Here is a 23,606-nt window from a genome sequence, read left to right as displayed (position 1 = left end):
TGATCTCTCTGATCAAGTCCTCAAGCCATATAATGCCATGAGAAAAACCTGGGCATGGTACAAAAAAGTTGCGGTCTACTTGGTACACGGAAGGGGGATACGGAAGGACACCACCACCGTACAGTGTGACACGTGCCCCGATCATCCGGGCCTCTGCATTGGCGGTTGCTTCAGGGAGTAGCACACTTCCATGGAGTACAACATTTATAATCCCCTTCCCAAATTTTTGTTCTATTTAGCCACTGACATTCGGAAAAAAAACTATGGTTCTCAGACTTGAGAAACTAAAATAATTATTTTTTTTTTCAATTATTTTTTTGTAAAACTAAAATAAATAGAAAAAAGTTTACATATTAGGTATTGCCACATCCATAAAAATCTGCTCTATAAAAATATCTCATGACCTAACCCTTCAGATGAACACGGTCAAAAAAAATTACCTTACATCACAAAAAGTGTAATAGCAAGAGATCAAAAAGTCATATGCCCCCCAAAATAGTGCCAATAAAACCATCCTCTCATCCTGCAAAAAATGAGCCCCTACCTAAGATAATCGGCTAAAAACAAAAACTGACTCTTAGACTATGGAGATACTAAAATGATTTTTTTGTTTGTTTATAAAAGGAAATAGTGTAAAACCTAAATAAATAAATAAATAAATAAAAAGTAGACCTATTCGGTATTGCCGTGTCTGTAAGAATCTTCTCTATAAAAATACCCCATGATCTAACCCCTCAGATGAACATGGTCAAAAAATAAAATTAAAACGGTGCCAAAACAGCTATTTTTTTAGCAAATTTTCCATTTTAAACCGTTTTTTTCCAGTAACAAAGCAAGGGTTAACAGCCAAACAAAACTTAATATTTATTACCCTGATTCTGCAGTTTACAGAAACCCCATATGTGGTCGTAAACTGCTGTATGACCAAACGGCTGGGCGCAGAAGGAATGGAACGCCGTATGGTTTCTAAAAGGCAGATTTTGATGGACTTTTTTTTGTGCACCATGTCCCATTTGAAGAACCCCTGATGCACCCCTAGAGTACAAACTCCAAAAAAGTGACCCTATCTAAGAAACTACACCCCCCAAGGTATTTCAAAACTGATTTTACAAACGTTGTTAACCCTTTAGGTATTCCTCAATAGTTTATGGCAGATGGAGATAAAATTTCAGATTTTCTATTTTTGGTAACAAAAATTATATGTACCCTAAAAATAGTCTCAACAAAACTGACACCTTATCCCGTAGTTTCCAAAATAGGGTCACTTTTATGGAGTTTCTACTCTAGGGGTGCATCAGGGGGGCTTCAAATGGGACATGGTGTAAATAAACCAGTCCAGCAAAATCTGCCTTCCAAAAACCACACGGCGCACCTTTCCCTCTACGCCCTACCGTGTGCCTGTACAGTAGTTTACGGCCACATATGGGGTGTTTCTGCAAACTATAGAATCCGGGCAATAAATATTGAGTTTTGTTTGGCTGTTAACCCTTGCTTTGTTACTGGAAAAAATGGATTAAAATGGAAAATTTGCCAAAAAATTTCAATTCTAAAATGTAATCTCCATTTGCCAATAACTCTTGTGGAACACCTAAAGGGTTAAAAAAAAGTTTGTAAAAATCAGTTTTGAATACCTTGAAGGGAGTAGTTACTTAGATGGGGTTACTTTTATGGAGTTTCTACTCTAGGGTGCATCAGGGGGGCTTCAAATGGGACATGGTGTAAATAAACCAGTCCAGCAAAATCTGCCTTTGAAAAACCACACGCCGCACCTTTCCCTCTACGCCCTACATTGTACCCATACAGTAGTTTACAGCCACATATGGGGTGTTTATGCAAACTACAGAATCAGGGCAAGAAAGGGTAAATTACTCTTACCGGTAATTGGATTTTCCAATAGCCTCCACAACGGCATTCACAGGAGGGTGTCCCCGCCTCCAGGACAGGAAACAACGAGGAAGCACAGGATTTAAGGAGCCTCCTCCCCTTACCTTACCAGTCAATAAGAGAGGACACAGAAGTGATGCATAACAAATTATATATTATAGTAAACAAATTACATCATTCATTTACATTTAAAGCTTGGGAGGGAACCCAATGCCGTTGTGGAGGCTATTGGAAAATCCAATTACCGGTAAGAGTAATTTACCCTTTTCCCCGGCGCCTCCACAACGGCATTCACAGGAGGATTAACAGAGTAATCAATATTAGGGGGGGGCCACACTAGATAGGACCTCACGACCAAAGGACAAGTCCTGTTCCCTTACTACATCTAGCTTATAGTGCCGAAAAAAAGTCATAGGGTTGGCCCATGTGGCGGCCCTGCAGATCTGTTCCAGAGGGACTGCCTTCGTTTCTGCCCAGGATGAGGCTACTGCCCTTGTAGAATGAGCTTTTAGTACCTCCGGCGGCTGACAGTTCTTGGTAACATAGGCAGAGGATATTATGTTCCTAATCCACCTAGCTATGGTTGACTTGCTAGCCGCTTGCCCCTTATTAGGGCCCTGGAATTGTAAAAAGAGATGGTCCGATTTTCTAAGCGGTTTAGTGGCCTGAAGGTAAGAAAGGACTGATCTCCTGACGTCCAGATTATGGAGAGTATCTTCCGAATCATTAGAAGGAGACTGAAAAAAAGAGGGTAGGGAGACTTCCTGCTCACGATGAAATCTGGATACCACCTTTGGGAGAAAGGCTGGACAGTGCCTGAGGATTATACGATCATCCAGAATTGTAAGATAGGGAGGCTTGCAAGAGAAAGCTTGAATTTCCCCCACTCTTCTGGCAGAGGTTATGGCAACTAAAAAAACCGTCTTCATGGTGAGGAGCCTTAGAGGGATCTCATCAATTGGCTCAAACGGAGGAGTAGTGAGAGCAGAAAGAACCAGGCCCAAATCCCAGGGAGGAACCACTGGACGAGGGAGGATCGAAGTTCTTCCTGCCCCCCTCAAAAAACGCTTGATCAGAGGGGAATCTGCTAGTTTTACGTCCAGGAAGGCGCTGAGCGCGGAAATCTGAACCTTCAGAGTTGATGGACGGAGGCCTTTTTCTAGCCCCGCTTGCAGGAACTGGAGGACCTGAGGAACATCAGGAGAATCTACACTTCCCAAGAAGGACAAAAAGGCATTCCAGGTTCTCAGGTAGATCCGGGAAGTTACCGGTTTCCGGCTTTTGAGCATCGTGGAGATGACTGCGTCCGACAGACCCTTCTGTTTTAGCAGGAGGCGTTCAGATTCCAGGCCGTCAAACTGAGTTGATTTACACTGGGGTGATTTATTGGTCCCTGGTGGAGTAGGTCCGGGATTGATGGCAGTGTCCAATAAACACCGGCTGACAGTCTGAGCAGGAGTGGAAACCAAGCCCTTCTTGGCCAGAAGGGGGCCACCATAATTACGTGGACCCCTTCTTCCTGAGTCTTTACCAGGACCCTTGAAATGAGGCTGAATGGAGGGAAGGCATAAAGGAGCTGTCTTGGCCACGGCCTGGAGAGGGCGTCTAGCCATACCGGGCGATCCATTTGCGAGAGGGAACAGAACTTTCTGACCTGCTTGTTGCTTTTGGTGGCGAACAGATCTAACACTGGGGTCCCCCCCATTCGGCAGATCTGGCTGAAGACGCGGTGATTTAAAGACCATTCGGCCTCCCTTAAGAGGTGTCGACTGAGATAATCGGCCACCACATTTTTTTCCCCCTTGATATGCACCGCCGAAAGGGACAGAAGGTTTCTTTCTGCCCAACAAAAAATGCCCTTTGACACTTCCGCCAGTGAGCGACTTCTGGTTCCCCCCTGTTTGTTTATGTACGCCACGACTGTAGTGTTGTCTGTTAATATTCTTACGTGTCTTGGAGAGGGAATTTTGTAAAGGGAAAGGAGAACTCTGTGGACAGCTGACAGCTCTCTTAAATTTGAGGAGGCGTCCTGCATGTCTCTTCCCCAGGATCCTTGAACTACCGCTCCTGAAGAGTGACCTCCCCACCCTGAGTTGCTGGCGTCTGTTGTAATGACCATGACATCTCTTGGGCGCCAGTGAACTCCTATGCTCAGGTTCCCTTTTACTCTCCACCAGGTTAGTGACTGTTTTACCTGTCTGGGAACGTGAACCTTTCTGTCTAGAGACGAGTTCTTTCCGTCCCATGAAGATAGGAGAAAGGTCTGAAGGACTCTTGTGTGACTCTGGGCCCACCTTACTGACGAGATTGCGGCTGTTAGCAGTCCCAGTACCGCCATGATGTCTCTTATCGAGGACCGATCTTTGCTGGAAAAAAGAGACACTGTCTGGATTAAGTGAGACTGTTTGTCTTGAGGAAGAAAGGACATTAGACGCCTTGAGTCCAACAGCACCCCTAAAAACACTTTTTCCTGACTGGGGATAAGGTCTGATTTTTTGGGATTTATTATCCACCCTAGAGTTGTAAGACAGTCCTGGATTTGTTTGAGGCGTGAATGTAGAAGTTGGCGCGACTCCGCAAACACCAGAAAGTCGTCCAGGTACGGGACGATCTGTACCCCCTGAAGGTGAAGGAACTTCATGACATCTGACATTATTTTTGAAAAAACTCTGGGGGCAGAGGATAGGCCGAAAGGAAGGGCTGTGAACTGAAAATGGGACAATCTTCCCTGATAATAAATTGCGATCCTCAGAAAACGCTGGTGCCTGTGGTATATTGGGACGTGGTAGTAAGCGTCCTGAAGGTCGACGGTAGCCATAAAGCAGTCCTGCGGAAGGATCTGAGTGGTAGATTTTATGGTCTCCATTTTGAATCTTTTGTAAACGATGGATTTGTTTAAGGACTTCAAATTTATTATCAGACGAAAGGAGCTATTTGGTTTTTTTATCAAAAATATAGGGGAATAGAAGCCTTTGCCGTGTTGTTCTTCCGGAACAGGGATGAGCACTCCTTTGAGGATTAAGGTAGTTATTTCTGACTCTAGGGATGCCTGTTTGTCGGGCTGTTGCCTTTGGTTGATACAAAAAAGACTTGGGGGTGGGGAAACAAACTCTAGCTTTAGGCCCTCCTTTACGGTACGAGTGACCCAAGGGGAGGCGTGAATTTCTTGCCAGGCGGAGGAGAATTGCTTTAGCCTGCCCCCTACCTGGGTTGGCGTGTCACTGGGTAGGGCGGGTAGAGGTTTCTGGCTTAGGAAGGTATCCTCTTCCTCTACCCCTAGAAGGTTGCCATCTTTTTGAGCCATCCCTTTTACTCTGATCAGATCTTGCCCTTTTTTGACTTTGAAAGGAGCGTCTCTGTTGGTAAAAACGGTTATCAGAGGGGAAACCTTTTTTCCTATCGGAGGCCTTCTCCAGAATATCGTCCAGGGCGGAGCCGAACAATCTATCCCCCTCACATGGGATGGAGCACAGGCGGTTTTTAGAACCTGCGTCCCCAGTCCATGAACGGAGCCATACCGCCCTACGGGTCGCATTGGCCAGAGCACTGCTCCTTGCAGAGAGTCTAACCAAGTCGGCCGAGGCGTCTGCTAAAAAATTGGATGCTCTTTTCAGGGAGGGAAGAGAGTTTAAGATCTCCTCTCTGGACGTACCCCCCGACAGATTGCTCTCAAGCTGGTCTAGCCAAACCGAGAGGGTTCTGGCCGTACAAGTGGACGCTATGCTGGGGCGCAACATTGCTGTATTTGTCTCCCAGGATTTCTTTAGTAGGTTTTCACATTTTTTGTCCATTGGGTCTTTCAGGAGACCCATATCCTCAAAGGGCAGCGAGGATTTTTTGAAATACGGGCCACTGGCGCATCTATTCTGGGAGTTTTGTCCCACAAATCAGAGTCAGATTCCGAAAAGGGGTACTTGCGTTTAAAGGCGGCCGAGACAGTCCACCTTTTATCAGGATCCCTCCATTCCCTGGAAATAAGGGCTTTGAGGTTATTGTGGATGGGGAAGGATCTCTTCTTTTTCTCCCCCAAGCCCTGAAAGATTTGATCGTGAAGGGACTGAGTCTCTTTGACATCTTCTAATCCCAGCGTAGATTTAATATCCTTCAGTAGGGACTGTGTTTCCTCGGGAAAGCACATAGGCCTCCCTGCGGCCTCCTCAGAGGATAAGGAGACCTGATCATCCTGCAACTCCCCTTCATCCAGATCCACCTGCTCTGATATTTCCAGATTTAGGGAACGGGAAGGCCCAGGGGAAGGTGCCAGTTGTCTAGAGTCAGCTGCAGCCTTAATCTCTTCTCTAATGAGGGTTCGCATGGACTCCACGAAGGAAGGGGATTCTTCAGCGATAACCCTTTCAATACATCTAGGGCAGAGGGACTTTTTTGGGTCCGACACCAGGCCCTTACGGCAACCACCACACTTCCGGCGCCCCGAATCCCCTTTGGCTTTAAGCTTCCTGGACTCACTGTCCTAAGGGAATAAAACAAACTTTGTATAGGCCAAAGAGGGACCCGGAGTAATGGTGGTGAGGGGTCAGTATAGTGAACTACGGACACCCAGCGTGTAGAGGGGGGGGGGGGGGGGTTCGGGATCCCATAACCTGTATAAACCTACTGCTAGGAAGGACATAAGGAAATAGGGATTACTCCCCCCTGGGAGGAGGCTTACCGGGCTGAGGGCCGAGACAGCAGGATCACCGGAGCGTTTGGACGACTCTCTGTCGCTGGAAGGCATCTCTGCAGATCACCGGCGCAGGAGGATAAGATTGCTCTTTTTAAATCTCCCGCCGCGCGCAGGAGCGTCCCGCGAGAACCTCTTGCCCAAGGAGATCTCGCTCCGCTGACGTCACCACGCCAGATCCCGCGCGAGTTCCGACGGACTCGCAAGCCCGGGGATGCCTGAAGACAGGGCTTACTCCGCAGGATCGAGGAGGGGAGGCAATGCGTCCCCGGAGTCTCTCAATCCCTGCACCGACCCTCCTGAACAACAGGGAAGGGACCAGGCCGGTGCGGTATTCAATTTCCTGGATGACCCCAGGAGCGGCTTCCACGCACGTCCGAGGACAGGAAACAACGACTGGTAAGGTAAGGGGAGGAGGCTCCTTAAATCCTGTGCTTCCTCGTTGTTTCCTGTCCTGGAGGCGGGGACACCCTCCTGTGAATGCCGTTGTGGAGGCGCCGGGGAAAATATTGAGTTTTGTTTGGTTGTTAACCCTTGCTTTGTTACTAGAAAAAATTGATTAAAATGGAAAATTTGCCCAAAAAAAAAATCGAAATTCTCACATTTTATCTCCATTTGCTATTAACTCTTGTGGAACACCTAAAGGGTTAACAACGTTTGTAAAATCAGTTTTGAATACCTTGAGGGGTGTAGTTTCTAGAACGGGGTCATTTTTGGGCGGTTTCTATTATGTAAGCCTCACAACGTGACTTCAGACCTGAACTGGTCCTTAAAAAGTGGGTTCGAGAAAAATAAGCTGTCTCGCTCCCAAATGTTTTATTTGCTACACCTTGTGTGCAAGAGGCTACAACCCGAGACACTGAGTCTGGCAGACATTGTCTACTGAATTGTGCTCGATCGCTATGTAAATGGACTTCCTTCGGTCATCCACCGATGGGTTGCTCAAGGAGACCCCAAAACGTTAGATCAGTTGGTTTACGACTACCGACACCTGTCTGAAGCCTGAAGGTAAACCACAGCAGTTGGTGAGATCCTCTGGTGGTCGTCGACAAAGAGCAACCTCCACAGCCATTTCTGCATCTGACCAGGAGGACCGAGCCAACAGACAAAACCTGGGTGGCTCACCCAGGAGAAAGAGGTTTTTCATTTCAAGAAAGGCACCCTCCCGTTCTGAAGCCCCACTCGAAGGCCGACCTGAGGTCTGTTGTTGGAAGTGTCAGCAACCGGGGCATATTGCAGCACACTGTCCCCGGGGGGAGGAGCCAATTGAGTGTGGTGCTACCCACCGCCTCTCTATGTTTGCTCGTCCTGTTTGCAGTGCTAAACCTCTGCAGGAACCAGGTCCCCAGGAGCATCAACTCCAGGTAAACGGCGTTAGTGTTGTGGCCCTTGTTGGACTCAGGTAGCCTGGTCACCCTCTTGTGTGCTGCTGTACCCCATGACCTAGTCATACCTGAAAGGTGGGTGGGAGTGGTTTGTATCCATGGGGACACTAAGCATCATCTGCTGGCCAAAGTGACTGTAGGGACTGGCTGCGGACAGTGACCCATGAAGTGGGTGTGGTACAAGACTTAATACATCCATTGATTGTGGGACGTGATTTTCCGTTGTTATGGGAACTCTGGTCTCATTCCCACTGCAATGATGCACCTGTTTCATGTTCTCCTTCTTTCAGCCCAATTCCCTTAGGTGAAAAAACCCAAACAGATGCTGTAGGGGTGACCACTGAGGTATCAGACAGTTTTCCTCTTGCAGTATTGGCTGGGGATGAGGCGTCTAACCCTGAGAAGAATGTCCCAGACTTAGAAGTGTCACTGGAAAACTTCGGGACTGCTCAGTTACGAGACTCCACCCTGAAACATGCATGGGAAAATGTAACTGTACTGAATGAGGTGCCTCAGGATTCTAATGCTGATCAAAGGTTTCCTCATTTTGCTGTCAGCGATAATTTACTGTATCGTGTTACTAAGATGCATGATGACATTGTGGAGTAATTGGTGGTACCAATACCTTATAGAAGGATGGTCCTTGATATGGCCCACACCCATTTACTTGGGGGTCATCTGGGGACTGACAAAACAAAAGAAAGAATCCAGCAAAGGTTCTATTGGCCAGGTTGTTACCAAGAGGTTGAAAGGTTTTGTCGGTCCTCCCCAACCTGCCAAGCAACAGCCCCTTGGTTCCCCTGCCAATAATTGAGATTCCATTTGACAGAATAGTTATGGATTTGGTGGGGCTGTTAGTAAGTTCTGCCCGAGACCACCAGTATATTTTGGTAGTGCTGAACTATAACACCAGGTATCCTGAAACCGATTACTGCGGAATACCTCCTCCAAGTGCATTGCTCGGGAGTTGATTCATATATTTTCCAGAACTGGCCTACCAAAAGAAATACTGGCTGACCAGGGTGTAAAAGTTATGAAAAATCTCTGCAACCTGCTGAAAATTAAGCAGCTAAGAACCTCTGTATATTATCCCCCTTTAAGGTTCAATAAAACCTTAAAGGGGGTTGTTGAGAAGGGTGGTAGAAAAGGATGTGAGGGACTGGGATTATCTATTGCCATATCTTATGTTCTCCATCCGAGAGGTCCCCCAGTCCTCCATTGGCTTCTCTCCATTTGAGTTATTATATGGGAAACATCCCAGGGGATTGGTGGATATTGCCAAGGAGACTTGGGAGAGTGAAGCTACCCCTTACAGAAGTGTTATAGAACACATGGCCCAAATGCAAGATCACATCAGCAGTGTTATGCCCATCGTGAGGGAGTAAATGCAGAAAGCCCAAGAGTCCCAGAGCAGGGTGTACAATAGAGCGGCCCAGGTGAGGCAGTTCAACCATGGGGACGGGGTACTAGTGCTGGTTCCCATGGTAGAAAGCAAATTTCTGGCCAAGTGGCAGGGTCCTTTTGAAGTAGTAGAAAGGGTTAGAGAAGTCAATTATAAAATACAACAGCCTGGGAAAAGAAAGCCCATCCAACTCTATCATGTCAATTTAATTAAACCTTGGAAGGATAGAGAGTCCCTGGTAGCGGTCACAAAAGCGCAAATGGACTGTCACACAGATCTTGGGGCCCCATAAAAGGTACGCAGCAGTATACTTAGACGATAATGTGGTCTTTAGCACGGACTGGGAATTCTATCTAAGTAAGGTACAGGCTATACTGGATTCCCTCAGGAAAGCTGGCTTTACTGCTAAGGCTACTTTTACACTGACGTTTTGGTTTCTGTTTGTGAGATCTGTTTCAGGGCTCTCAGAAGCGGTCCAAAATGGATCAGTTCAGCCTCAATAAGGATCTGTTCAGAATGCATCAGTTTGGTTCCGTTCCGCCTCCAGAGCTCTGGAGGCGAACACCAAAACGCTGCTTGCTGCTTACAATGTAAGTCAATGGGGACGGATCTGTTTTCACTGACACCATATGATGCATTTGAAAACGGATCCGTCCCCCATTGACTTTTAATGTAAGTGTGACAGGGTGTCACAATGTTTTGCAGAGAAAGTGCTGGATGGTGTGTATATTGGACCAAGTTTTCGGCACTTCATGTGTTAAAAGGCTCCAGGAAGGTTTGGTTTTCTTTGTTTCCAGAAGCTTCCTGGGAAAAAGAAATCCAGTTTAGGGTCCTGGAGCCGGTCAGGGAAGAGTTGGGTGGGTTCCCTGACCACCAGGTTTTACCTGCTTGGGGGACTGCTCACACAGATGTACTAATTAAGTCAGCAGCCCTGACCCAGGAGCTCTCTGGGAGTCTGGGCAGTCTGTTTGAGTAGCTGCAAGCCTAGGAGCTCTGAGACCGGTCGGCTTCTCTACCTAACTACTGAACTGTAAGTTGCTCTGTTTTCCCCTTGAAAATGCCCTTTGTGTTTTGTGTTATGAGTTTAGCTAGGGCTGCCGAGTGAGATAAGCAGGAGCCAGATGGCTATTGTTATTTTGGTTTTGTTTGTTATTTTGAGCAACTTGCAAAATACGTAGCAACAGTCTGACGCACAAGCTACACAGCTGTCAGTGTTCCTGTTTCTGCCCAGAACAACACCGCAGGAAGGTGTAACAGTTCACAAATTGGTGTCGGATGTGGGCAGACGGACCCCTGCCAGATACCATCTATCTAGCAACTTGAATTGCATTTCACCTTATCATCCAATACGATGGAAGACCTGGTGTTGAGGTTGGCACAAGCCTGTGCAACCCAGCAAGACACAAATACAGTCCAGCGAGAGACTAATGCCAGATATGAAAAGGCTTTGGCTGCCCAGTAGGAGGAGCAGCAGGAAATTGTACGTCTGTTGAGTACTCAGGTGACGGCACTAGCTGAGGCTGCGGAAAGAGATAGGCAAATGCAAGCAAACCCATGGGAGGACACCTGGCAGCTGAGAAAACTCAGCAAGGGGTAGTTTTTTTTGGGCCTGGTATATTTGCAGAAATCAAATGATTCTGTGCGTCTTGCCCAGAATGTCAGTTGACATCCCCTGCGCCTCATTAGCAGGGACCCTTGGTATCGTTACCCATCATTGAGGTACCTTTTCACCGGATTGCAATGGATTTGGTGGGGCCCCTGGTGAAGTCTGCAATACATTCTTGTGGTTTTAGACTATGCCACTAGGTATCCCGAGGCGGTTGCTCTGCGGAACACGTCAGCTAAAACAATTGCCCGGGAGCTGTTTCATATGTTTGCTAGAACAGGCATTCCCAAAGAGATCCTGACGGATCAAGGAACACCTTTTATGTCCAACATAATGAAAGGATTGTGTAAGCTGCTGGGTATAAAACAGTTAAGAACATCTGTCTATCACCCCCAAACTGATGGGTTGGTTGAGCGCTTCAACAAACCCTCAAGAGAATGTTAAAAAGGGTCGTTGAGGCAGACGGGAGAGATTGGGATTGCCTGCTCCCCTACTTGATGTTTGCTGTTCGTGAGGTGCCTCAGTCGTCTACTGGGTTTTCCCCGTTTGAGCTTTTGTATGGGCGACACCCCCGGGGGCTTTTGGATATTGCAAAGGAGTCGTAGGAAGAGGAGCCCTCTCCCCACCGCTCCGTGGTGGGACATGTTCTACAGATGCAGGACCGCATCACAGCTGTAATGCCCATAGTACAAGAGCATATGAGACAGGCTCAAGAGGCCCAAAGTCGCAGATACAATCGGGGAGCCAGACTCAGGGTTTTTTCAGCCGGCTGACCGGATCCTGGTTCTGGTTCCCACCGTGGAAAGTAAATTCCTAGCAAAATCGCAAGGGCCTTATGAGGTTGTAGAGAAAATTGGGGATGTGAATTATAAAGTCCACCAACCCGACAAACGGAAAAAAATGCAAATCTATCATGTCAATTTAATAAAGGCCTGGAAGGAACTGTTAGTTTCTATGGCGGCTGAGCCTCTCAGCCCTACACTTCAGAGGGGAGTTACTGAGGTGAAGGTCTCGGAGACTCTGTCAAGGGCAGAAGCTCAAGAGGTAAAGGAATTCCTCCTTAAGAATGCTGATGTGTTTTCAGAGTGGCCAGGTTGCACTCACGTAATAAAGCATGATATTGTTACAGATCCACAAGCTCGGGTTCGCTTGAAGCCATATCGCATTCCTGAAGCCCGCAGACAGACAGTAGCCAGTGAGATCCAGAGAATGTTGGAGCTAGGTGTTATTGAGCCATCACATAGTGATTGGAGTAGCCCTGTGGTGTTGCTACCAAAACCGGATGGGTCCTTACGGTTTTGCAACGACTTTCACAAATCAAACGAGATCTCAAAGTTTGACGCTTATCCCATGTCACGGGTGGATAAGTTGATAGAAAGGTTAGGTCCAGCCAGGTACATTACCACCCTGGATCTAACCAGAGGATATTGGCAGATTCCACTTACTTCAACGGCTAGGGAAAAGACAGCATTTTCTACTCCACAGGGCCTGTTCCAGTATGTGAAAATGCCATTTGGGCTTCATGGGGCCCCTGCCACCTTTCAGAGGTTGATGGATGAAGTCCTCAGGACACACCGGCACTTCGCGTCGGCGTACCTTGACGACATGGTGATATTCAGCTCGGATTGGGAAAGTCATCTTCCCAAGGTCCAAGCGGTGGTAAACTCAATTCGGCAGGCTGGTCTGACGGCCAATCCCAAGAAATGTGCCCTGGGCCTTGAAGAGGCACGATACCTAGGGTACATTATTGGTAAAGGCCTCATCAAGCCTCAGGCTCAAAAGGTACAGGCAATTAAGGAGTGGCCTCAACCTTGCACAAATAAATAGGTGAGGACGTTTCTGGGCATGGTAGGGTATTACCAGAGGTTTATTCCAGATTTTGCCACCATAGCTGCTCCACTTACGGACCTAATCAAGGGCAAAAGCTCAGGGGGAATTTCTTGGAACAAAGATGCTGAGGTTGCGTTCTGTAAACTCAAGGAGGTGTTATGCAGTAGGCCCGTTTTGATCGCTCCTGTTTTAAAAAAAAAGTTTGTTGTTCAAACAGATGCTTCTATGTTGTCACAGTTGGTGCATGGAGAAGAACACCCAGTGATATATTTGAGTAGGAAGCTAACCCCGGCTGAGAAAAACGATAGTATTGTGGAGCGCGAGTGTTTGGCCATCAAATGGGCTTTGGAGACTCTGCGATACTATCTGTTCGGCCGTCGATTTCAGTTAGTGACAGATCACTCCCCTCTTACCTGGATGTCACGGGCCAAAGATCATAATGCAAGGGTGACTCACTGGAAAGTGTCCGTACCCACGGGTTCGAACAGAGGGAGGGGGTATGTGACAGGGTGTCACAATGTTTTGCAGAGAAAGTGCTGGATGGTGTGTATAATGCACCAAGTTTCCGGCACTTCATGTGTTAAAAGGCTCCAGGAAGGTTTGGTTTTCTTTGTTTCCAGAAGCTTCCTGGGAAAAAGAAGGCCAGTTTAGGGTCCTGGAGACGGTCAGGGAAGAGTTGGGTGGGTTCCCTGACCACCCGGAGTCAGTCCGGGTTTTACCTGCCTGGGGGACTGCTCACACAGATGTACTAATTAAGTCAGCAGCCCTGACCCAGGAGCTCTCTCTGGGAGTCTGTGCAGTCTGTTTGAGAAGCTGCAAGCCTAGGAGCTCTGAGAGAGGTCGGCTTCTCTACCTAACAACTGAACTGTAAGTTTCTCTGTTTTCCCCTTGAAAATGCTCTTTGTGTTTTGTGTTATGAGTTTAGCTAGGGCTGCCGAGTGAGATAGGCAGGAGCCAGACGGCTATTGTTTTGGTTTTGTTTGTTATTTTGAGCAACGCTGACTTTTTTTTTTTTTAAAGAGTAACGCAAACAGATCCGTTCTGAACAGATACAAACGTTTGCATTATCGGTGCGGATCAGTCTATGCAGATACTAGACGGATCCGCAGTAGCCTGAAAGTAGCCTAACCCGGAGAAGTGTGCCGTTGGGTTAGAGGAGGCTCACTATCTGGGATATATTGTAGGGAAGGGCACAATAAGACCACAGGTAAATAAAGTGGAGGCAATCCAGGAGTAGCCACGGCCTTGGACAAAAAAACAAGTGAAGGCGTTCTTGGGGATTGTTGGCTATTACCGCAGATTTGTCCAAAAACTTTGCCTTCATCGCAGCACCATTAAAAGACCTTACAAAAGGGAGAAAGTCAGTAATGGTCTAGCGGTCTCAAGAGGCAGAAAAGGTGTTTTAGGACCTTAAAAAAGCCCTATGCAGTCAGCCTGTGCTGATTGCACCAGACTTCTCAAAAGAGTTTATTGTCCAGACCGATTCCTCAGAGGTTGGTTTAGGGGCAATAATGTCACAAGAGGTAAATAGGGAAGAACACCCCATCATATATTTGAGTAGAAACTCGCCTCCTGTGAGAGAAACTACTGAATAGTGGAGAGGGAGTGTTTAGCAATAAAGTGGGTCCTCGTGGCTCTACGGTACTATTTGGTAGGTAGGAAGTCCCGCTTGGTATCAGACCATGCCCCTTTAAAATGGATGTGCCGAAATAAAGGGAACAATGCAAGGGTGACACAGGGCAGGGAAGCTTCATATCAATGCTGATGCCTTGTCAAGGATTTATCCTTGACAAGGCAGCGTCAAGTGCCCAGTCCCCTGGCCTTTAATATGCATCCAAGGGGTAAGGTTATTGATGGTAAGTAGTGTTGAGCGAGCATGCTCGGCCGAATACCTGTTCGGCTCAAGCATCATTATGCTTGGCACATGGCGGTAATCGGCCGAGTATTGCATGTGCTCGAGCGCCGTGCTAGAGTCTCCTTCCTGCACGTTTCGCAGCTGCTAAGCAGCCAATAAACATGCAGGTAAGTATTGCCATCACTGCAATTGAGCGGGTTCGGCTAATTGTGAGTCAGGGAGAGCTGCGCTTAGGAAGGGACAGATAGTGTAGGGAGTGTGATGGCAATATATTCAATAGAAAAACATATCAAAGACCAAAAAGTCCTGTTAAGTATTATTGTGTGTGGTGGCAGGCTGGCAGCAATTCTTTTTTTTTCCATACTTTGCAATACTTTTGGTGTCTGCAGTGACTTGTGACATTTGTGCTGCAATACCTTCTGTGTGTCAGGGCCAGATAATGGAAAAAATATTACTGACAACAAATATATTTTTCCCATAATTTATCCACACTTTGCCTATAAATGGTATCTGCAGTGAATTGTCACATCTGCACTGCAATAGCGTGTGTGTGTGTGTGTGTCAGGGCCAGACATTGGGAAAAATATTAGCGAAAACAATTTTTTTCCCCCATAATTTATCCACACTTTTCGTATAAACGGTGTCTGCAGTGAATTGTCATATCTGCGCTGCAATAGTGTGTATGTCAGGGCTAGATATTGGGAAAAATATTAGCGAAAACAACTATATTTTTTCCATAATTTATCCACACTTTGCCTATAAACGGTCCCTTATAACATATAACATTTATTATAAAGAAGGCGAGCATTAAGGGACGGGGAAGTGGCCATGATGCTAATGGTGCACGGAGAGGCAGTGGCCCTGGAGGCGTTGAAAATGTGCCTGCTACCAGAGCACAAGAAAAACAATCATCCAAGATGTCACAGTTTGCAGGCCGGCGCAGGAGACCACTCTTGAAGTCAGTCCAGTGCGAGCAGGTGGTCAGATGGATTGCAGCAGATAGTGCTTCCAGTCGGTTAAGCACCACCCTGTCTTCCACAAAGTCCAGTCTCAGTTGCCAGGAGTCTGGTCCACACAATCCTCACCCTGATCCTCCTTCGTCCCACCATTTACAGTCTTGCCAAACAAGTGTTCCCACACTCAGATATTCCGAGGACCTCTTTGCATCGCCATTAATTGATTTGGCCCGCTCGCCAAGCACGCTTGAAGAGGGACCTGAGATCTTATGCCCCGATTCCCAACCTCTTGAGCATCCAGATTCACAAGAACATGATGCTGGGGAACGGCAATTAGTGTTTAATGAGGTGGATGATAATGAGACACAGTTGCCAGTGACTCAGCCGCAATTACTGTCTCAAGAGGTTGAGGAAGAGGATGACACACAGTTGTCAATCACTCAGATTTGTGGTTAGGTCAAAAAATCCCTGTTACAAGTGATTGGTTAAATAAATCTGTTAATGGTTTTGCTAGTTCACCGCTAAGCTCTTTTAATAGCTTTGGATGTATCCCATCAGGCCCATGTGACTTATTTGTATTAATTTTAGACAGTTGGCTTAGAACCTCTTCCTCTGTAAAGACACATGCATCAAAAGATTCATTAGGGCTGTTTCACACGAGCGAGTCCATTGCGGGAATCACGCTCCGTGTGCGAGTGTGATCCTCTGCTCTGGACTTGCAGGAGCGCACGGCATTATCATGATTTACAATGCTATGTGCCTCTGCTTGACCTTATTTCTACAGAATCATACTGACAGCTTTATGTCACTATGATTCTGTGGAAAAAAGGCCAAGCAGAGACACATAGCATTATAAATCATGATAATGCCGTGTGCTCCTGCAAGTCCAGAGCAGAGGATCACACTCACACACGGAGCGTGATTCCCGCAATGGACTCGCTCATGTGAAACAGCCCTTAGTCTTCCTTCCTAACTGAGGTCTCTTTCCTTCATTTTCCTTTGTAAAAACTGAAAAAAAGTATTCTATGAGGCAGTCAGCTACTAATGGCATGGCTGTGATTAGCCAGTGCAGCATGTGACCCAGCCTCTATATAAGCTGAAGGCACGGAGCGCTGCACATCACTCTGCTGTGCTTAGTGTAGGATGTGAAAAAACAAAGTGTAGCAGCACAACGGAAAAAAGGGTAAATACCGTTCCTTAATGTGGTGGTGCCAGCCGTGTCGGGAGTCAGTCCTGAACTCCCCCCAGATATAGATACACTTGTGAAGAAAACCGCAGCACTCTCCAGTCTTGAATATCCAAAGGTTTATTCACCAGCACAATGCGACGTTTCGACCTGTGTGGCAACTGACAATGTGAACAGAGCCAAATTCATATACCCTCTTAGATAGGTCACATGACCCAATTAAGTATGTTAATCAGCAATTACATATTCAAAATATGTGCTACCTCTCACTGTGATACCCAACTATGGGGGCTATTAAACACCTTATTCCAAACGTGATTCTTCATAATGCATAAAACATAAAAACAAACTTACTACAGTGCTTGATGGGAACCGGGGGTACATTTCGCTAAGTAGACCGTTCATATGTCCAGCGGAAAAACATGCTCTGCTCGGCGTTCCTCTATGTCTAGGGCGCATGCGTGCCATTGTCAATGGGATACGATGCTATCTCGCTGCGCCTGCGTAAAGCACACCCCGCAGGTACCATGGAGACCTGATGCCAAACAACCCCGCCTCTGCATGCGCACAGTGCGCCCGACACACGCAGCCAATGGATCTGGCATCAGGCTCCCAGCTCTTGCGCTGTGCGTCTCCAGTCGGCGCCATGGAAACGCAATAAACAGCCCTGTTATCGCTCATCATATTATTCGGTAGCACATTCTACTTTACTCTATAAATATCTCAGTTAGCTAAATCATCACCAATGGCCATTTTTATCTGACATCCATATTGATAAGGGCAACCAAGTCTATTGTCCACAGGATCCAAGGGAAGCCCAGTTATACGAGTTTTTACCAGAGAAAATCAAAAGCTTGGAGTCCGCTATATTGAGATGATTTAAGGGTAGAGTACCTAGTCCCATTTTCATAAATTTCAGCTTCATGGTTAGAGGGCTCATATGTTCATTCTATTGGGAGGGGGGGGGGGGCGTGTCCCTATCCCGATCAGATATAGGTCATAAACCCCCCCAATCCAGTATGGGTCATCACCCTCCTCACCCCCACAGAACCACTTTAGTGTCCTAATGGGTGGCACATCTCCCCACATTTGACATATGGGGTAGACGTACCTTCCATGTCTTCTTAGTGTAGGGAGAGGATGCTGCTGCTGTGAGGGAGAGAATGGGACAGAATCTTTAATCAGAACTCCAATTGAACTCAGCGATCTACATAGATTTAGTTGTGTGGGTGCAGTACATAATCTTTTTACCCTGCCCTGAGCCAAGTGACAGAGAAAAATAAATTTTCTCCGTCTGTTAGTTAGGTGGGCGGCTGCGGCCATTTTATGCAAGCTCAGTGCACCAGCGCTGCATCTGTGCTTTTGTGACATTCAAATCCAAGCTTGAAATACTGCAATAATAATCTGGTTCTAAAAAAACACCCTTTGCAGCATTAGTCAGTGTGCAATTTAAGCTAGAGATACAACTATAATTTTCTGGGTTTTAAAAAACACCCTTTTTGGGCAAAATACACAATTTTACAGCCCTTGCTGCATCTGCATGTGTGAAATTCAAGCGTTATATACATCTGTCATATAGTATTAGTAAAAAAAACACCCTTTTTGGGCAAAATACTTAATATTGCAGCCCTTGCTACATCTGTTATTGTTAAAAACACTTCAATCAATTTGTGGCTTTGAAATAACACCCAATTTTTGCAATAGCCTTGCAGCCTCTGCCGCATTAGTTTTTGCAATAGCCTTCTTGGGCCTCTGCCGCATTAGTCAGTGTGCAATTTAAGCTAGAAATATAGCTATAATTTTCTGGGTTTTAAAAAACACCCTTTTTGGGCAAAATACTTAATATTGCAGCCCTTGCTACATCTGTTATTGTTAAAAACACTTCAATCAATTTGTGGCTTTGAAATAACACCCAATTTTTGCAATAGCCTTGCAGCCTCTGCCGCATTAGTTTTTGCAATAGCCTTCTTGGGCCTCTGCCGCATTAGTCAGTGTGCAATTTAAGCTAGAAATATAGCTATAATTTTCTGGGTTTTAAAAAGCACAATTTTATAGTCCTTGCTGCATCTGCACATATGAAATTCAAGGGTTATATACTGCTGTCATATGTTATAAAAAAAAACACAGATTTTTGGGCAAAAAAATATATTTTGCAGCCTTTGCTGCATATGTCATTTTGAGATACACCCTTTAGATACTGTCGTTCTATTCTGCTAATAATAAAACACCCTTTTTGGGCAAAATACACAATTTTACAGCCCTTGCTGCATCTGCACATGTGAAATTCCACGGTTATATACTGCTGTCATATTCTGTCATAAAAGAACACCCATTTTGTGCAAAAAAATGATTTTTGCAGCCTTTGCTGCATATGTCATTGAGAGATACACCCACAAATCCTTAATTGTGCCATAGTCTGCATCTGTACATGTGAGGTACACCCTTTACATACTGTCGTTCAATTCTGCTATTAATAAAACACCCATTTAGGGCAAGATCCTAAATTTGAGAAATATGAGGAGAGATAAATAAGGGAAGTGGCACCCCTTCCTCAGGTGCGAGTAGGCGGCAGAACCTGCAGCGGTATTTGGTCAGGCCTAAAGCGGCTCTACGAATAGTGAGGCCAGAACAAGTACAGGCGATAGTAGATTGGGTTGCTGACAGTGCCTCCAGTTTCTTCACATTGTCTCCCACCCAGTCTCCTGCTGAAAGATCAGATTTGGCACCTACAGACTATGTCCATCAGTCTTTCACCTCACCCTCTTGGAAATCAGCCAAGCAGTCTGAGCCCCAAGTCATACAGCAGTCTCTTATGCTTTTTGATGACTCTGTTAGCAGGGTTTCCTAGGGTCATCCCTTCCCTGCACAACCAAGTGGGGAACAAAATCAGGTGTGCACTGTGCAACGCCATCTCTGGCAAGGTGACCCTCACTACGGATAAGTGGACTAGTAAGCACGGTCAGGGACGTTATATCTCCATAACAGCACACTAGGTGAATGCAGTGGCGGCTGAGTGCCTGAGGCAGATAGCAGTTTGGCGCATGTCCTTCCACCAACGCTTCAATTTGCCTCCTATTGCTTCCTCCATATACTCCGCTTCCTCATCCTCTACCGGCTACTCATCCAGTCAGCTTAACACCTTCACCACCAACTTCAGCACAGCCAGGGGTAAACGACAGCAGGCAGTTTTAAAACGTATCTGTTTGGGGGACAAATGCAGTATACGGGTAGGTTACCCGACACTGCTATATTAACATGTGTAGCTCCCTTTAAGAAAGTTAGGCCTGTAGCCGGCACTTCATATTCCAGCCAGCAGAGGGAGCCCCGAAGTTAGTATAAATAGGCTAGGGCCTAACCCAGGAAGAGTAGTAGTTGGAAGTTCCTAGTTCAGAGTGGGTTCTGAGAGATTCAGGACTCAGTAACTAGTGCAGAAATTGCACCACTGGTGTGGAGGATCATTCCCACCCAGTTTTCCAGGTCAAGTATACCTGAGGTACTCTAAGTAACCGCCTGTCCACAGGAGAAAAGAGGAACCTCTACAAAACCTTTGCTCAAGGGTTATCACCGTGATTTGGGTGTCTGGACCTTGAGAGTATTGCTTACAGCCAGGAACTAAAGCAGGAGAGGAAGTAAGTGTACCCCTGCAGAGAGAATAGTTGCCTGAAGTGTATTGCTACATCTAGAGTAAGAGGAAAGCCCTGATCCTAGGAGGCCTGTCTTGAAGATAGCTTTTTGCGGCTGCGCTTAATAGCCTGAACCACTGCTATGACTGTTTTGTAACGTGTGGAATATAATGGAACTGTACTTACTGACTGTTCATCTATCTTCAAGTATCGTCAGTAAAGTTACCCTGTTATTCAAATATAAAGATTCCTCAATTATTCCGCCTGTCACTACACGGTGTGCCACCGTTCAATTGGCACTGGCGTCACGACATTCATCACCTGCCTGTTCCAGTGCTGACCTGTTTGAAGACGACAGTGAGTCCCAGGTTAATGGGTTACCCTGCACTACAAAGCCCAGCATACCTAAAGCTACACTACTGACCCCCTGGGACACTGCACAAACCCCACACCGCGCAGGAGCTGTGGACGGGCCTTGAACAACAGACCGATGAGTGGTTAGTGCCAGTGAGCCTCAAGTCCGGCCTGGTGGTGTGTGATAATGGGCGAAATCTCGTAGCAGCTCTGGGACTAGCTGGTTTGACGCACATCCCTTGCCTTGCACATGTGCTGAATTTGGTGGTGCAGAGATTCCTTAAAAATTACTGCTGTATAAAGTGCGGGCAGTCTGTTCGCGCTTTCGGCATTCTCACCCTGATGCTGCTCGCCTGTCAGCGCTGCAGCTTAACTTCGGCTTTCCCACTCACCACCTCATATGCGACGTGCCCACAAGGTGGAACTCCATCTTGCACATGCTGGCCAGACAGCAGCAGGCGATAGCGGAGTTTCAGCTGCAGAACGCACGGGTGAGTCGCTCTACGGAAAAGCACCACTTCACCACCAATGACTGGGCCTCCATGCGAGACCTGTGTTCCTTGTTGCGCTGTTTTGAGTACTCCACCAACATGGCCAGTGCCGATAACGCTATTCTCAGCGTTACTATCCGACTTCTATGCCTTCTTGAAAAAACGCCGCTGGCGATGTTGGAAGAGGATGTGGCACAGGAGGAGGAGGAGGAGGAAGAGGGATCATTTTGTATGGTTTCCGGCCAGTCATTCACAAGTGGCTCCGAGGGTGGGTTCCTGCACCCACAAACGCCAGGTACACAATTGTCCAGCCATGGCACAGTTCTGGAGGATGACGAGGTGGAGGATGAGGAGGAGGAGATGGAGGAGGAGGAACCTTGTTCACAGCAGGGTGGCACCCAGACCAGCTCATGGCCATCACTGGGGCGTGGCTGGGGGGATACAAAGGACACAGACTATACACCTCCCACAGAGGACAGCTTTTCGTTGCCTCTGGGAATCCTGGCACACATGAGCGATTACATGCTGCTGTGTCTCCGCAACGACCGCCGAGTTGCCCACATTCTAACTTGTGCTGATTACTGGGTGGACACGCTGCTGGATCCCCGTTACAAGGACAACGTACCATCCTTAATTCCGTCACTGGAGCGTGATCGTAAGATGCGCGAGTACAAGTGCACGCTGGTAGAAATTCCCACCTGACAGCGGGGGCACAGTGAAAGCACAAGGCGAAGGCAGAGGAGGAGGAAGAGGTTGCCAACGCAGCTGGGGCACCGTCAGCACGTCAGAAGGCAGGGTTAGCATGGCTGAAATGTGGAAAAGCTTTGTCAGCACGCCACAACAACCAACACCACCAGCTGATATGGAACGTCTTAGCAGGAGGCAGCATTTCACCAACATAGTGGAGCAGTAGGTGTGTACACGCCTACACGTACTGAATGACGGTCTGCCCCCTTCAACTTCTGGGTCTCCAAATTGGGCACATGGCATGAGTCTGCCCTTTACGTCTTGGAGGTGCTGGCCTGCCCTGCAGTCAGTGTATTATCTGAACGTGTGTTTAGCACGGCAGGGGGCATTATCACAGACAAACGCAGCCGCCTGTCCACAGCCAATGTGAACAAGCTCACATTCATTAAAATGAACCAGGCATGGATCCCACAGGACTTGTCCGTACCTTGTGCAGAATAGACATGTGTACCGGCCTTACCCAGTCATTGTTATACTACAGCACAATTGCTCCTTGTTGTATTTTTTATATTGCCCCCTCTTTTGGGGTGTACTCTAATAAAAAAGTAATTAAAACCTAAAACCAGTGTTGGCTACCCCCTCCTTCAATGCCGCTTCCACCTACATCGCTACGTCCGCCGCCTCCTCCAACTCCTACTCCATATGGACCTCCACCTCATAAATCAAGTTATTTTTTGTACATATTTTATTTTACACTAATTTGTCTTACATTTTAAGGTGAAATTCAGCAATTTCTGGGTGTGATATACCACTGCTATACCTAGTATACAGGTTAAAAAAAAAATAACACTAATTTTTCTGTTACATTTTTCGGATGAAATTGGCTGTGATATACCGCTACTCTGCCTAGTTGACAGCTTAATAAATTTCACTAATGTTTCTTTTACATTTTCGGGTGACATTAACCAATTTTTGGCTGTGATAGACCCCTGCTCTACCTAGTAGACAGGTTAATAAATTTCACACATTTTTCTGTTACATTCTTGGGTTGACATTTTTCAATTTTTGACGTGAATAAACCCCTGTTCTGCATAGGGGACAGGGACCGATTTTTTTTTTTTTATAATCTGTTCCATTGATGGGTGACATTAACCCATTTCTGGCAATGAAAAACCCCTACTCTGCATAGGTGACAGGGACTTAAAGGGGTTGTCCAGGTTCAGAGCTGAACCTGGACAGCCCTCCATTTTCACCCCAGCAGCCCCCCTGACATGAGCATCGGAGCAGTTCATGCTCCAATGCTCTCCTTTGCCCTGCGCTAAATCGCGCAGGGCAAAGGCATTTTTCAGAGTTCCGGTGACATTTTTCAGAGTTCCTAGCCAGTAAAACGGCTAGGGCAGAGCTAAAGCCCGCCCCTCAGAGCCGGTGACGTCACCGAACACACTGCTGGGCGGAAGTTACCGCCCGGCAGTGTGTTATTGAAAACAAAAGAGCCTGTGCCCTGCGCGATCTAGCGCAGGGCACTGGAGCGCATCGGAGCATGAGATACTCCGATGCTAGCCTTAGGGGGGCTGCCGGGGTGAAAATAAGGGTATGTCCGGGTTCAGCTCTGAACCCGGACAACCCCTTTAAATTTCTAAAATTCATCTTTAATTGGTCCTTTCAT

General features: G+C 46.8%; 1 protein-coding gene across 1 annotated transcript in view; it reads right to left on the bottom strand.

Moving 5' to 3' along the window:
- LOC122928255 (A disintegrin and metalloproteinase with thrombospondin motifs 2-like) overlaps positions 1–23,606 on the bottom strand; it is a 670,803-nt gene that overhangs the window by 258,940 nt on the left and 388,257 nt on the right. The gene's annotated exons all lie outside the window — the stretch shown is intronic.

The sequence above is a fragment of the Bufo gargarizans genome, chromosome 2 (genome assembly GCF_014858855.1).
Source record: "Bufo gargarizans isolate SCDJY-AF-19 chromosome 2, ASM1485885v1, whole genome shotgun sequence".
Classification (NCBI taxonomy): Eukaryota; Metazoa; Chordata; class Amphibia; order Anura; family Bufonidae; genus Bufo; species Bufo gargarizans.
Note: the sequence above shows the minus strand (reverse complement) of the source record. Positions and strands in the feature narration are given on the sequence as shown.